The sequence below is a fragment of the Syngnathus acus genome, chromosome 15 (genome assembly GCF_901709675.1).
Source record: "Syngnathus acus chromosome 15, fSynAcu1.2, whole genome shotgun sequence".
Lineage (NCBI taxonomy): Eukaryota > Metazoa > Chordata > Actinopteri > Syngnathiformes > Syngnathidae > Syngnathus > Syngnathus acus.
The window spans coordinates 14171073-14178360 of NC_051100.1; the positions used below are offsets into that span (position 1 = coordinate 14171073).

At 49.1% G+C, this 7288-nt stretch overlaps 1 long non-coding RNA gene across 1 annotated transcript; it reads left to right on the forward strand.

Annotated features, from left to right (window-relative positions):
* The first annotated feature begins 5260 nt into the window (after nt 1-5260).
* LOC119134985 lies at nt 5261-5640 on the forward strand. The gene is made up of 2 exons (XR_005100462.1): nt 5261-5459; nt 5517-5640. It is a non-coding gene; the product is annotated as an uncharacterized LOC119134985 (long non-coding RNA).
* The last annotated feature ends 1648 nt before the right edge of the window (nt 5641-7288 follow it).

Below are 7288 nucleotides of genomic sequence, written 5' to 3' on the forward strand. Positions count from 1 at the left end.
CTCTGATCCACTTGAGCTATTTTTTGGGTGTACACTATGTAATGTATTTAATTCAAATCCCCCACATGGTCAGACAATCTACAAGTAGACGTATGGTTAAAATGAATAATGATTGTTTAAAATTCTGTACATTATTTATACAACTTACAGCTGGTTCAGAGTTTTTTATTTTGAAATATGATCATATTTGATGGATTTAATTTTGACGTCTATTTTAGGTTATTCCATAGCCCTAATATCAGGTTACCGAAATAACCACAATAAACACGGATCAATGGTTGTTTAAAACAGAGCATCACAAATTGAAAATTGAAATTCCAAATCTTAGCAGCAGATGGTGCAAAATTTCAATTGAGAATTATTGAATGAATTGGCATGGCTGAAATTACAAATTTTTCCAAGAGATGGTGCCAAACCGTTACATGAGACCAAAGATGGGCAAGACAAGCTGAACTAGCAAAAATAGAAAAAAACAGAATAACACGGGGTCGGTTTTGGGTCACGCACGGAAGCACAAATGTGGTTTTTATCTTTTGATCTTAATCTCTTTGCTTAGCTAAAATATATTCTGTAACAGCTTAAAGCAATATTATCACTCAATTAGACCAAGGTGCCCACCACTATGAAAATGGTGGTGTGTTAAAAAATGTTTGAAAGATTGATACAAATGTTGTTTTTATTTTTCCATCCATCCATCCATCCATCTTCTTCCGCTTATCCGGGGTCGGGTCGCGGGGGCAGCAGCTTCAGGAGGGACTCCCAGACTTCCCTCTCCCCAGCTACTTCATCTAGCTCATCCCGGGGGATCCCAAGGCGTTCCCAGGCCAGCCGAGAGACATAGTCTCTCCAGCGCGTCCTGGGTCGTCCCCGGGGTCTCCTACCGGTGGGACATGCCCAGAACACCTCCCCAGGGAGGCGTCCAGGAGGCATCCTGATGAGATGCCCGAGCCACCTCATCTGGCTCCTCTCAACGTGGAGGAGTAGCGACTCTACTCCGAGTCTCTCCCGGATGACCGAACTTCTCACCCTATCTCTAAGGGAGAGCCCGGACATCCTGCGGAGAAAACTCATTTCGGCCGCTTGTATCCGGGATCTCGTTCTTTCGGTCACGACCCATAGCTCGTGACCATAGGTGAGGGTAGGAGCGTAAATCGACCGGTAAATTGAGAGCTTTGCCTTTTGGCTCAGCTCTCTCTTTACCACGACGGACCGGTACAGAGTCCGCATTACTGCCGACGCTGCACCGATCCGCCTGTCGATCTCACGCTCCATCCTCCCCTCACTCGTGAACAAGACCCCAAGATACTTAAACTCCTCCACTTGGGGCAGGATCTCATCCCCGATCCGGAGAGGGCATTCCACCCTTTTCCGATCGAGGACCATGGACTCGGATTTGGAGGTGCTGACCCTCATCCCGACCGCTTCACACTCGGCTGCGAACCGCTCCAGTGAGAGCTGGAGATCACGGCCTGAAGAAGCCAACAGCACAACGTCGTCTGCAAAAAGCAGAGACGCGATGCTGAGGTCCCCAAACCGGACACCCTCAACGCCTCGGCTGCACCTAGAAATTCTGTCCATAAAAATTATGAACAGAATCGGTGACAAAGGGCAGCCTTGGCGGAGTCCAACCCTCACTGGGAACGAATCCGACTTACTGCCGGAAATGCGGACCACACTCTGGCATCGGTGATACAGGGACCGAACCGCCCTTATCAGTTGGCTCGGTACCCCGTACTCCCGAAGCACCCCCCACAGAACCTCCCGAGGGACACGGTCGAACGCCTTCTCCAAGTCCACAAAACACATGTGGACTGGTTGGGCGAACTCCCATGCACCCTCGAGGATCCTGTTGAGGGTGAAGAGCTGGTCCACTGTTCCACGGCCAGGACGAAAGCCACACTGTTCCTCCTGAATCCGAGGTTCGACCTCCCGACGGACCCTCCTCTCCAGCACCCCTGAATAGACCTTACCAGGGAGGCTGAGGAGTGTAATTCCCCTGTAATTGGAACACACCCTCCGGTCCCCCTTCTTAAAGAGGGGAACCACCACCCCAGTCTGCCAATCCAGAGGCACTGTCCCCGATGTCCACGCGATGCTGTAGAGACGTGTCAGCCATGACAGCCCCACAACATCCAGAGCCCTTAAGAAATCCGGGCGGATCTCATCCACCCCCGGGGCCTTGCCACCGAGGAGTTTTTTAACTACCTCAGTGACTTCAACCCCAGAGATTGGAGAGTCCGCCTCAGAGTCCCCAGGCCCTGCTTCCACAATGGAAGGCGTGTCGGTGGAATTGAGGAGGTCTTCGAAGTATTCTCCCCACCGACACACGACGTCCCGAGTCGAGGTCAGCAGCACGCCATCTCCACTGTAAACAGTGTTGACGTTGCACTGCTTCCCCCTCCTGAGACGCCGGATGGTGGACCAGAATTTCCTCGAAGCCGTCCGGAAGTCATTCTCCATGGCCTCGCCGAACTCCTCCCACGCCCGGGTTTTTGCCTCAGCAACCGCCGAAGCCGCGTTCCGCTTGGCCACCCGGTACCTGTCAGCTGCCTCCGGAGTCCCGCAGGCCAAAACGGCCCGATAGGACTCCTTCTTCAGTTTGACGGCATCCCTTACCGCCGGTGTCCACCAGCGGGTTCGGGGATTGCCGCCACGACAGGCACCAATGACCTTACGGCCACAGCTCCGGTCGGCCGCCTCAACAATGGAGGCGCGGAACAAGGTCCACTCGGACTCAATGTCCCCCGCCTCCCCCGGGACGTGGGAAAAGCTCTGCCGGAGGTGGGAGTTGAAGCTCTTCCTGACAGGGGATTCCGCCAGACGTTCCCAGCAGACCCTCACAGAACGTTTGGGTCTGCCAGGTCGGACCGGCATCTTCCCCCACCATCGGAGCCAACCCACCACCAGGTGGTGATCAGTTGACAGCTCCGCCCCTCTCTTCGCCCGAGTGTCCAAAACATGCGGCCGCAAATCCGATGACACGACTACAAAGTCGATCATCGAACTGCGGCCTAGGGTGTCCTGGTGCCAAGTGCACACATGGACACCCTTATGTTTATACATGGTGTTCATTATTGAAAATCCGTGTCGAGCACAGAAGTCCAACAATAGAACACCGCTCGGGTTCAGATCGGGGGGGCCGTTCCTCCCAATCACGCCCTTCCAGGTCTCACTGTCATTGCCCACGTGAGCATTGAAGTCACCCAGTAGAACGACTGAGTCCCCAGAAGGAGCGCTCTCCAGCACTTCCTCCAGGGACTCCAAGAAGGGTGGGTACTCTGAGCTGCCGTTTGGTGCATAGACACAAACAACAGTCAGGACCCGTCCCCCCACCCGAAGGCGGAGGGAGGCTACCCTCTCGTTCACCGGGGTGAACCCCAATGTGCAGGCGCCCAGCCGGGGGGCAATAAGTATACCCACACCTGCTCGACGCCTCTCACCGTGGGCAACTCCAGAGTGGAAGAGAGTCCAGCCCCTCTCGAGAGGGCTTGTACCGGAACCCAAACTGTGCGTGGAGGCAAGTCCGACTATATCTAGTCGGAACTTTTCTGCCTCGCACACCAGCTCGGGCTCCTTTCCAGCCAGAGAGGTGACATTCCATGTCCCAAGAGCCAGCTTCTGCAGCCGGGGATCAGACCGCCAAGGTCCCTGCCTTTGGCCGCCGCCCAGCTTGCAATGCACCCGACCCCTTTGGCCCCTCCCACAGGTGGTGAGCCCATGGGAAGGGGGACCCACGTTTCCTTTTCGGGCTGAGCCCGGCCGGGCCCCTGTTGGGCGAAGGCCCGGCCACCAGACGCTCGCCTTCGAGCCCCGCCTCCAGGCCTGGCTCCAGAGGGGGGCCCCGGTGACCCGCGTCCGGGCGAGGGAAAACGTGATCCATTAATTTTTATCATCATAAGGGGCTGATGAGCCGTGCTTTGTCTGGCCCCTCACCTAGGACCCGTTTGCCATGGGTGACCCTACCAGGGGCATGAAGCCCCAGACAACATGGCTCCTAGGATCGTAGGGGCACGCAAACCCCTCCACCACGATAAGGTGACGACTCACGGAGGGGTGTTTTTATTTATTTTTATCTTAATTTCTTTGCTTGGCTAAAATATATTCTGTAACAGCTTAAAGCAATATTATCACTCAATTGGACCAAGGTGCCCACTACTATGAAAATGGTGGTGTGTTAAATGATGTTTTGAAGATTGACTCAAAGGTTTGGATTTTTGATTTTATGGTTGATTGAAGTGTAACTTTGAAGTGTTATTTTTATAAAAAGAGAAGTGAAGAAAAAGGAAGTGGGGGGGCTTACCGGGGTGTTGGCCGTACTTTTGGTGGAAGATGCGTGGGACAGATGAAGGGCGGAAACAGCTGCCAGAAAGCAGCAGGTGTATAAGCGTGGGAAACTGGGCAGTCTTATCCTATGGGGAGTATAGGGGCCAGCGAAAGGGGGGGGGGGCAGAGAAGTCTATAAAAAGACCGCCACAGGTAGCTACGGGGCTCTCTCTCCCAAAAAGCGTTCATACGTGAAGAAGCCCGTACGAGTTCCAAGACTTTTTCTAAGCCTCCGGGATCTTTGTGTGAGACGCAAGATCGCTTGCCTGGATTAACTTGGATTTACTCAAAAGAATTGGACTGGACAACATTGCATGGGGAACTACCGTCTTTTTCCATGTATAATGCGCAAAATTTAACTAATTTATTGTCCTAAAATCTGGGGTGCGCATTATACATGGGTACACTTTTTTTTTTCTTTTTTTTTTAAAGAAAATCTCCCTCGAAATAAAACTTGAAATCACCTTTCTTCTTGTTTATTGTCAATCGCGCATCCGCAGGTCACTTTCCTCTCTTTTCATTTTAACCTAACTGATCGCGGTGGTGCCTTTCTGGGCAGTCGGAGAAATCAACGCCAACCAAAAAAATACATCCAGCCTAGTTAAGAAATCACCAGAAAGATCACCATGACAATTGTGAACACACAGAAAGATAATAAGTAACTGGAACATCACTCAAATATTGGTGATCCCGTTGAGAGTCTTCGCTATCGAGTTTGCTAGCGCATGCGCAGTGATACTGACCGGCAGAATAACATCCGGTTGTTCCCAAAGATGATCTTTTTTCTGAAATAATTTTACCTTTACGGACTTAAGTAGGACTCAAAATTTGGGTGCGTATTATACATGGGTACAGGCTTTTTCCAGCATCGACATGCCATTTTTAGGGCGCGTATTATACATGGGGGCGTATTATACATGGAAAATTACGGTAGGTGAGGGGAACGACTTTTTCTGTATTTACGCGAGGGGGGGGGACAGTCATCGGGTAGTCGGTCCTCTCGAGGCCAACCTAGTTCCCAAATTGGAATTTTAGAAATAAGATCGAACTGATCACTCGACTTTATTTCCACCAAAAAATAACACCCAATGGTAGCTACCTTTTCCTTCTTTTCTGATCTATGTTTTACAATCAAAGTACTCCGAGATTGAATGATTTTATTTGCACGAGTATCAGTGAGTGGGATTGTTCAGTTTTTGGAGGATTGAATGATTTTATTTGCACGGGTATCAGTGAGTGAGGTTGTTCAGTTTTTGGAGGAATTAAGATTTGTAATTCTATTTCATGCTTCTTCAATAAATGTGGTTTATATACTCATTTAATTCGTAGTGCGCTAATTTGTATGATATATGCTAGGGGTGGCCAACCCGCGGCTCGCGAGCCGCATGCGGCTCTTTGGCTGGTTTCATGCGGCTCTTTTACGTTCATATCAACATTTGTGTTTATTTTTCGTGCGTATTTGCTTCGCTTGAGTTCAATATGGTATTTTGGTCAAACGCGCATGCGCGTGAGGTGAAATCCCGCAAAGGAGGAGGGACAAACCCATTTGAGGAGTGTCAATTTCGCTCTCAAAATGGCAAGGAAAAAATGCACAGCTAAACGAATATATGACGATGAACACAGGGCAGAGCGATTGGTTTTGCTGGCTTTTTAATGAATGGCGACTGTGACTACGGGGGCCCATTAGGTCCAGAAAAGCTGACAAGACGCTAAGCCAGGGGTGGCCAACCCGGCCAAAATGGCAAGGAAAAAATGCACAGCTAAACGAATATATGACGATGACCACAGGACGTTTTTAACAGAGTTAAAGTTGTTTTTTGTTGAACGTAATGGCAAGCCATTCTGCCTGATATGTCGGACGTCATTAGCGCATTTAAAAGCTTCAAATGTTCAGCGCCACTTCAGCTCACTTCATGCCAATATCGATAAGGACTTTGCAAAAGGGACTGAATTTCGCAAGCACAAGTTTGGACACTTTGAAAAGTCAGGCAGAAAAATAGGTACAGTTTTTCAAAAAAACTACGAAGCACTCAGACTGTCACACTTGCATTGTTTCAACTGGCTTGGAACATTGCACGGGCTAAAAAGCCATACAATGAAGTGGAGTTCGTTAAAAAATGCCTCAGTGACGTTATTGAAATCTTGTCTCCTGAAAACGACAAACTAAAACGAATGGTCCCGAAATGTCCCGCCACACATAGTAAGTGAAAAAACTTATGTTTTTGTTTGTGGAATTTGTTGAACTGAGAGTTTGTCTGTGTGTGACAATGCACACAATGTTCATTGTTGAAAATGTGGTCTTTGGTCTGTGGTTTTAGTACTGTAGGAGTCAATTTGTCATTATCATGTTGGTGCGTGACATAATAATGTCACACAATAAATTTGGCTGAGCAGAGGGGTGTGTGTGTGTGTGTGTGTGTGTGCGTGTGCGTGTGCGTGTGTGTGTGTGTGGGGGGGGGGGGGTGTTCATGTGTGCTCATGTGTATGATGTGGCTCTTTGCGATGACAGTAAAAAATGTGGCTCTTAGTCTCTGACTGGTTGGCCACCCCTGATATATGCAATCGATTGTTTGTGGTTGGTTTGACAATTCGATTTATTGACGGGAGATTATTATGGTATGCAATCGTACCGTAATAAATAAAAATAACGAAGGTGTATAAATTAGATTAATTGGATTGGTGTAGAGTTAAAAGTAATTTAATTGTCCGTTGGGCACGGGCCCGTTCCTATTTTTGTCGGGCGGCGTCAAAAGCTAAATCGGACAATTTTGGGGATTAAATTGCCTTCATAATTATTTGAGGGATGAGTGCATCTCGTTAAATATTTAATTCGTTCAAATATTTGCTTCACTTGAGTAAAATAACGAAGGTGTTAAATTAGATTATTTGGATTAGTGGTAGAGTTAAAATTAGTAATTGTCCGTCGGGCGCGGGCCCGTTCCTATTTTTGTCGGGCCGCGTCAAA